The sequence below is a fragment of the Ischnura elegans genome, chromosome 10 (assembly GCF_921293095.1).
Source record: "Ischnura elegans chromosome 10, ioIscEleg1.1, whole genome shotgun sequence".
NCBI classification, from domain to species: domain Eukaryota; kingdom Metazoa; phylum Arthropoda; class Insecta; order Odonata; family Coenagrionidae; genus Ischnura; species Ischnura elegans.
The window spans coordinates 30,618,592-30,628,502 of NC_060255.1; positions in this window are offsets into that span (position 1 = coordinate 30,618,592).

Below are 9,911 nucleotides of genomic sequence, written 5' to 3' on the forward strand. Positions count from 1 at the left end.
CTACCCTCTAACACTGTTTTCAGCATCCCCTCCACGCTAAGTACTCCCTCTATCCATACCTGTATCCTCCGTATCACTTGATATTATCTACTTTAAAAATTAATATTTTTCTAAAATTAATATTTATAAAGAGTAGGTTGGAGTAGGTGCTGGCGTGGTGACTATAGTGTTGGCCTCCCACCTAGTTGGTTCGGATTCACATCTTGGCGGTGGCGGACATTTTGCTGAAACTAACCAATCCCTGCTTGAGTACTTTGTGGAGGGCTCTTCTAGCACAGCACTCCGTTCGTCGGATGGGACGTTAAGCCGTAGCCCTCTTGGCGCCTTTCGTAGAGTGCATGCTACTGCCGACGCCGGGTTTCTCTCCACTTTTCCTTCTTTACCCTCTCTAATGGTGCAAATGACCTTTAGCTGTCAGTCACCCCCTCCAAATACCCTAGTGTCATTTAACATAATACGTAACATAAACTAACATATTAACTAAATAATTAATTATATTGACTTCGCGGTTAGTCTCGTCACAACATACCGTACACACATCTCTATGTAAGAGGTGGAACAAGATATGGTACTTAATCCAGTGGAGCATTAACAACACGTCGTCTGAACAACTCCCTCGCCTCTCCCCACTCACGATCGAAGCAAATACCTAAACGGACCCGTTCACGTATGAAAACAGCTCCGAATCTCCTCCCCCTGCACAAAAAAACTTCCACGGGCGCCCCTAGACGCCATTCCGTCTTCCCCATTTGTCTCCTCGCGACCCTGTTCCTTAAACGTCTTTCCCAAGAGTTCCCAAGTCGTTCGACCAACTGGCTCAGCCGACACGAGCGCTTCGAACCGGCCGTTTTCACTTCCACCTCGTTCCAACAGAAGCCGTACTAAGGTCGGGAAGTGTGGGGTGAAATAGGACGTAGGGGGATCCCAAGGCTTTACTATCGAATGACGTCCTCGCCTCTACTCTTGGCCACGACCACCGTTTCGTATAACCAGACGAGGAGGACTTTCACTCCCTCCTTGTCTCCCTACGGCCGGCTCTATGACCCCAGCCCACCTAACGCTGCGAACTACACTCCAGCCATCCGTACCTCCTAAAGAGTCGGCGGATTAAAACAGCGCTACACCCGATTCCCACCGATGGGAGACCCTGAAGCCGTCCAGTATGGCTTCGCACTCCCTGGGGGTCATGCGAGCCTCACGGTACCAGGTGGGTTGTCCTCTACCCTGACGGCTACGGGCGAAGGTATCCTCCTCACCTACGTCTTCCTCGGAGCTGTGGACCTGTTTTTGCGGTGGTGATGAAAAAACGGTGTTGCCCACCTCAGTGTTTTAGCGGAATGCAAGTGCAAAAAGTAGCGCTGGTGAAGAGCCTTGCACAATCTGGACCGGTTTTTCGGGTGAAGGAATTGAGCCAAATATAAAAGGATACCAGAGTCAAGGAATGAAAACCTTGGAAAGAATAAAAATGTATATACTGTATATACTATGTCAGCATTCATGCCTCGTCACCTCCCCCCCTTCTTGTCCCATCTACCTTTTCCCTTTCCTCACACTGATGGAATGTGCAACAAAGACCGATTGCCGAATTGCAGCAACGGCTCCCCTCCCTGGCAGAGACGCCTCCTCCCCACCCTTTGTGCCATCCACCTTTCCCGGAGGAATGTGAATGCAACGCCGTTTGCCGAATTACGACAAACGGCTGACTGGGGATAAAAGCAAAGTGAAGGAGGAGCAGAGCGGGACTCGGGTGGGCGATCACTATGCGAAGTGCAATGTAATAAGTAATAAACTTTACTTTTCCAACATCTCTGGACTCTCCTTTTCCAAATCCCTGCCAAATTTGTCCGATCGAATCCGAGAGGACTAACAATACCGCATTTATTTGTCTGCGGCGTATCAACCCAACTGCCCGATCTTTGAGAAATATGCTCGATTAACGCGAGAGTCAGTAAACAACGTCACTTAATTTTTAAAACGTCTCCCTCTCACTTGATCATTTACGTGTCTTTTTGGGAAACTTAATGAATTTCCAAATTCAGAATACTCACAAGCATTGTGTAGCTTTGGATAGCTGGAACGAAATTTTCCGCAATAGGTATGTGCAAGTAGGAAATAAACTTTGGAGTGCATTTATGCCACAAGATATTGGTAAAATTCACACATACAACAAGTGAGAGAAAAATCTGATTAATTAAAAGGGTATAAAAAAGATTGGCTACAGATATTTTGGTCAGTCTGGTCATTTTTATGTTATCCGGAAATACTATATGGTATACAGACAATGCTGTAACGAAAAAAATTACGAGGAACACCAAAATGGAAGAACACCTACAGCACTTCGGTGGAAGACGATAAAAAAGAAAGAAACGTGAATGATGAACATTGAGGAAGTAAAATAACTAGTAAGGATTACGAGGAAATGAGAGCACCGCAGTAAACAAATCCACTGTTGATAGAAATGGAAAATAAAGTAAACAATGAATTTTTCTATCAATTTTGAAGCGGATGAATGTAATCAGAAAGTGCTGTTTGTCTTGTTAAAGGTATTTTTAATTTTAAAACTAGAAACATAACTCCAGAATAAACAAAACTGCACTATAGGAATAAAACTATATCAACAACACTATTTGGATTAACATTTAAGAAAAAAGAAGAAAAATATCCGAAATTGTGGCGTTAACTACTTAAGAAACCAATGATAGCATGAAGCATAATTTTTTCTCAATATGTCTTACTGTAGTAATGCCATTGCCTGAATAAGACTTTTTCCTAAAAAAGTAAAGTACTTACATATTAATCTAATTAAAGACCTGAGTTCAATAGCCAAATTACGACCAATTATTGCAAACATAAGATTGCCAAAAACACGTGGTTCTCCCTCCCTTTTACCAGCACACATTGTTTTTTTTTAACAATAAGTTCCAAATAAGTTCAGCAGATATTGTTGAAAAACTTGCGTTCTGCAAACTGAGCACAAGATTTAGTTTGTTTATTAGTAATTGTATACCAGTATTTGTTACTCGTTCTTCACCATTGGATATTATGTGGTTTCTGCACTTATGTCTTTAGTTACAAATGAAGCTCCCCGAACCAAGAATATTAAAAATCAATCTTCAATTCAACAATAATAAATCGTGATGAAGTAATTCAGCCAAAGAACGTAGTAGAATAGAAAATTTTATCGATCCACAAAATATTGCCTCTTTATCAATGTCTCAATGAAAGGCTTTCTTTCTTTTTGCGCCAGCTTCGCTAGAAGCCGCAGCACTAATCGTTTGTCACAATCTTCGATTTCCATGCAAGAGGAAACCCTGAGGCAAAGAGGCTTTTACAGGAATCGTAATTTGAATGTCCAGGCCTTTAGCTGAAGAAACACAACCCATTCTCGCAGCCAATACCCTTACCGAAAGGTCTGATGTGAGAGAGGAAGATATGCTAAGGGAGAGGGAGAAACACCAAAAAGCTTTGCGTGTTCCTCGCAATGACTTCCAAATATCGTGCTCTCCCAAAGCTCAGGTGGGCCGTAAGGGAAGGCGACCGTGGGGTGGGGAAATGGGGGTTGGTAAAGGGCGGCATAATGTTCGAGGGGAGGGGTAAAACGATTTGTGAAGGGGTTGCCGGAGAAAATTAGCTAAGTGAGGATAGTATGAAGAGTTGAAGGTGAGCTACAAGGAGTTAGACGGGGAAATGCCAGATACTTGAATTTGAGCAGTGAACGTATGTATGAGAATTCCGAGGCAAGCACTAACCTATCACATAAATTAACCACATATTGAAGCATTGTACGGTATCAGAGCCATTCAGAGAACCATATCACGCAGATCCTACTAAGCACAGACATGGACAAATTTTAGAGTTTTATGCTGGGAGGACAGCAATTCTGTCGGGGTTTAGGGGCTATTAAAAATCCACCGTTGAAAGGGTACTTTAAACGGAAGGGGGTATTTCATAGCCCCTAAGGGTTCCTGGAAAATTTGCTTGGATTAGCCTCTGACAACAACATTTTTAGTACTATCACAGACAAATTTATTTGAACATTTAAAATCTTTGTTTTCACTGTACTTAAATTTACAGGTATTTTATAATTTATTCGGACAAATTACCGATTACGTTGGAAGGAAGCAGGCTCTATCTGACCCACCATAAACTCTGCTCATTTGGAGTGACCAAGTTATCTTGGTTAAAATTGGTTATGTAACCAGTTAATTTTTAAATTTCCAAATGCTAAAATTGAACACTCATTGATGACAAATTCAAATTAAAACCCATGCATTTCATCAATGAGCACAGTACCTAGGCAAGCTCTGCCAAAAAATATCTACATAAACACCGGAATGAATTTATGGCTGGCTAAAATATTTTTTGATGGCTAATTTCCAGATAGCAACTAAATTTCTTCGAGTACAGAAGTATGAATTACCCGAGTAAAATTCGTTAAATAAGCTGTTTAGTAACACGTTTCCTTAGCACAGCAGAGTAATTTTGGACGGTAGTGAACTTAGAATGGAAATAATTTTCCGGATGGATTGCAGCATTTGTTAATAAATGATAAAAACTTCCGTTTAATCACATTAACTGGAGAAGATACGGAATTGAGAATGAAATGTTAGTTGAAAGATATAATAGTGGATTTGTGCAAGTAAACAAGTTAAATCCTCATAAATCAACTGATCCGTGAATATTTGTAACATGTCGCTTTATTTGTGTTCACAGAATGCTTCAGTCTAGGATCAATCGCCCATTTCGCCTAAAGATCTTCAATTATTCCATTCGTATTACCAAGAAATGCTAAAACCATCTTGTGGGCCAATTAGCCAATATAAACAAATAAAATGTTGATTTAAGTATCGTGACTATATTGCTTCCTCTTAGTATCTTCCCTAAAGTGCATGAACACGTTTAGTAATGGATATATCTTAGTATTTACAAATATAAAAAAAATATGGCTTATATTAAACTACTTTGTGGGTAATGCACACGGACAGCGACATAATACAAGACATAAAGGCTAAATGGAGCTAAGGTTCTAGCCACATCCAAAAACTGTAATTCCACAAGATAACCGAGGTTAAGGTGGATTCGGTCCGATCAAAGATTAGTGTCAATGAGCATTTATACATTAACCAAGGAATCCAAATTAGCATTAAAATATAACAAGTGATGAAAGAAAACATTGCCATTCAATAAACCAATAAATGCATTTTATTAGTTGGAAATTAGAAAAAATAATTCACTACTTCCTGCAAATATTAACTGTTACACCATTTGCCATATGAATGGTATTACAGCGGAACTTTTTCATTTTGAAAAGCCAGTCGGAAGTGAGTTTGAAAATTGTTGAATTGATGTATTAGAATCCGCAAATGATAAACGACATGCTTTTATTCCTTTTCAAAACTTGGTTACTTGAATTATAATTCAAATTTGGTTCAATAGGAAACTTGAATTGAATGAATACATCAAATTTTCATCTGACAAAAATTACTTTAAAAGAATAATTTTCACACGCGTGGTTAGGGAGTAATGCCTTCCAGAGTTTTACATTCCGGGCAAGAATTTTTGACACACGTTTTAGGTATGGATAATCGCCATTACAAAGTACAATAACTAAATTTAATTAAATTTGTAGAAAGTTTAATTTATGTATATAATATCATAAGCTGAAAAGCATTTATACCTTGTCAGTTTAGTAAATGTTATTCGAATCGCATTTGAGTCCATATCTTCTCAAATGGAAGAAATTCAAACTCAATATTTGGAAGATTTTATAGCTTTTTTATAGCTTTATAACCTTATAATTTTATAGCTTTATTACAAAAACTATTGAAAGAAGCTATTAAAATCAGGTCACTAATAAATCCATCACCGGATATGTGCACAAACAAACTTTCGTGGACATTAATGTATTTGTTTAATGTTTAAGTTATTTAAGCTTAAGGAATTTCAAGGAAGTGTAAAACATAAAAAGCTGAAAGGAATTCAAAAATTTCCGAAAAAAAATGCAAGATTAACAACCGCTATGAAAAGTGAATACGTAGTGAATCCCTTTGCAGCCTATCTCAACCAGTTACTTCACACATTAAGAATCCTGAAAAATCCATTTCAGACAAACGCTTAGTACAAAAACACGAGTTCAGGTGAAGTAACTACGGGAAGGTGAGAAGAAAATTAAACTTCGTCCACCCAATGAGAGGGTTCCCTAGAACCGCAATTGCCATTGTTCCGTGAGATGTAAAAATCAAGCGATCGGAGCAAATTAGGAAAAGAAAGACTGGGGTCTTAGAGACGTAAAACGCATGGGGGCGAGGGTAAACCGGCAGACGATAAAATTCTCCACTCGTTACGATAGATCCACAAAGTGCTCCTCTAGCGTGAGCAATCATGAAAGGACATAACGGTGCTCGTGACGATGGCGGTTGGAAATGGTGGCGTACAGAAGGGTGAGAAGATTTAGCGGCGAAACTGGTAGCACAATGGTTCTCGGTAGCGGGTAGGTAGGTATGTATTGAAGGGAAAGAATTCTTTTCCAGAACACGCATGAGGAAAGCGAAGGAAGAATAGCCTGGGCACGATAATCTACTTACTGGGCAATAAAATAGGCGCTCGAGAAAAAAACGCGGGTGTTCGAAATGGAAGGAGAGAAAATTAGAAATCAATCCTTTCCACCATTTTTTTTCTCTGGCCCTCCCTATTTTCACGTGTTAGGATGGTCACAGGCAATGGTGCACGCATCTGAATAAACTCTAAACCTGGCTATTTAACCCCTCCCACAGACCTTTTTCACGACCGAACACAGTCACGAATGTATGAGGGTGGTGCAGGAACAGCAGTTTTAACGATTGTTGCCCGAGGTTCAATGTCGCAATGCGCAAGGGAAAAAAGGCGTAACTCATTCTCTGCACGTTACGCAGCAGAGCCTCAAGATATTTGATCTCCAGAGAATGGCTAAAAAATCAAAATGCGACCGCGGGACTTTAAAGTACTCTAAATTTACAGCCTCAACAAAGTTTCGACAGATTCGTGATAAAAAATCTTAAGAAATATCACTGCATCAATATTATATTGATTCCAAAGTTTTCCAGCCATTTTCATTGAAAATAAATGACCAGCATCAGCCAGGAAACACTACTATCAACCTAGGATTGACGCGGCTGCATGGCAAGCCCAATAGCATCGAGGCTACTAAGACGAAGACGAGGTTACCCGAAAAAGCTTCAACGAGGTGTCAACTGATTTCTTGTTACTAAAATTTTACTGTTGCTGTGGAAATATGATACTCAAATGAACTTGGTGAGATATAAGTCTGTGCAAAATGACCGCACATACTTAGAAAAGGTAAACGAGAGGTAGATATAATGACCCAGCGGTACAGTTCTCCTATTTTGCAGACAATTCAAACTAAGGCGAATAAGGTAAATAAGTATGGCCTTCTTTTTGCCCTTTCCTCTAGCAATTTACCTGAAAATTCATTCCTTTCTTCTTCGCTAATCAAGTTCCAATTGACTCTGTCTAGCACTCCCTCATATCGTTCTGCATAATAATTGGGCATTGGTTTGTAGGTACTTCTTTTGATGGCCTTTATTTCGTTAAGATAATGGAAGAATGCACTCATAGCTTTCTTTTATGTAGTAAGAAAATATGATTCGATTTTAAATAAGTAGGTACAATGGAAACGGTGCCGTATTTGGCTGAACGTTTTGTAGTTCATTTGAACTGCCTTTTGTAAACATTTGCTACTTAATCTCGTTTTACATCATCGTGATCAATGACATGCATCTGCTCTGCATCTGTTCATGATGCCACCAATCAAGTATTACCACTACCATACACTAGCCTCTTCCAGTATGTGAAAACTACACGAGTGGCAAGGGCCAAATATTGTTCCAAACAGAAATATTTTTAGTGAGGAGCTTTCCTTTGACCACTGACATCACGAATCCATGACTAGTTCAACGCATGTAATACTTAGTCCAAAACCTAGTCATGATTAGGTCCCTAGCTGTGAATCAAACAGTTTGACGTCAATAGTCCAGTTTCATGTAGTCGCACGCGCCTTCACAAAATTGTATTGAGGCGAGTTCCTATTAATCTTAAATGAGTATATGATCAGATACGCACCTGGCGGATACAATACCTTATTAACATTGATGCAAAGTAATAATAAGCACATTTAAGCACTAGTTGCGTTACTCACAATATCTATGTTTTGAAATGCCTACTTTATTACAAATATTTGTGAAGCTATAAGATCCTTTCAAAGTAATATGCTATTGTTAAAACTAAACAAAAACAACCACTTGTGATTTAAAAGGCTCTAATATCTTCCCTCTAACATGAAGAATTCCCTATTCATTTCGGTACAAAACTATACGCTCAGTAGTAAATAAAAAATTTCCAGCTATTGACTAACCGCGTCCTATTTTTACCGCATTCAAATGCGGCTCGATAGAACAAATATAACGCTCCTACTCCTATTCCTATACACCCCTTGCAGGGATTAAGTCGGCCACATCAAATGAATGCATTCGTGCCGACCAAAGCACCACTAGAGACTCCATATTGAGCCGCTCACCTATTTCACAATCCAAATTGGCCACTCATCACCACCACATGGCCACCCGGCCTCTTTGCGAGAGAGAAGAGGACCTCGGTCCGGAGAGTGGATACTGATAAAAGGACGCCCAAGGAAGCCGCTCGGACAGATGCAACCTTCCAGCCATAGTGAAAAGCTTCCTGCTTCCCCTTATGGCAACACTACATCCCGGTCAAAGGCAACCTCCGCGGCGTGATAAGCTCTGGCGGAAGGTGATGGGGCAGAGGATTTGGACGGAGAAAGCGGGTGTTAGGTCGGTCTAAGGAGGGGAAAATAATATTTTGTGAGGATGCCACGGGATAGAGGAGTGTGATATACAAGACAAGGAGGATGATTTAGAGTCTGTCGAAGAGAAGGGAACGGGAATGGGTAAGGTAGTATGGGGTTTAATCTTTAATGCCATGGAAACTAGGAAACGGAACGCTTACACAACCTAAGGTATCTGATTAATTTATTTCTAAATAATAGCCCAGAGTCATATCCAGTGGTTACGTTTCACCATTTTCATTATAAGCAACTGATTAATATAAAAAGCTATTTAGGAATGGATAAAAATCGTTTAATGCGAAGAAAACAAATTCAGTGGAATTAGTTTGATATAGCAATAACAATGACTAACTTTATAACATCAATTACATATAAATTAAGTGCATGTGCAGTAATAATTTAAAAAGGCCAATCAAAATAAAAAATACCACATATGGAATACTCCCTTTTAGAGATACTTCGTAGAGGCATATGGACGCCAATTCTTTTTAAAACCAACTTCTAAAAAAAACAAATGCGCATAGGCACTTGTAAATCGGCCACTATATAAGAGATGGGAAGGATCTAAGGATAAATGCATTTTAAGATCTTCAGAAACCGACAAAGATGATACTACCTCATTCTTCAATATTTTCAGTTTGGTACATTTTTAGTGAATTTTACTTCAATGGCATGACCATATTTAGTAGTTAAATCTCCATCATACTCAGATAATAAATTTTTATATGTCAAGTTACAAACCTAAATATTACATTTTGTCTGCTTGAAGAGTAGAGAAAGTATGGATATGTTTCAGTGTAGTAATTTGCATTATTTTTAATGCCACGAAATAATTTAAATGGTATAATTAGATAGATTAGTCGAAATAAGTATACTTTTTCGTTAAGAACCCCCAAAAAGATGATAATGAATATAATAAATCACTATACGAGGTATTACTTGTCTTAATTACTTTTGATTGATATTTTTTATGAATACTCTTTCAGATACTTTCATCAGTCGTTCTAATTGACCACGAAAATTCAAAGATATGATTTATAGAAATACTGGG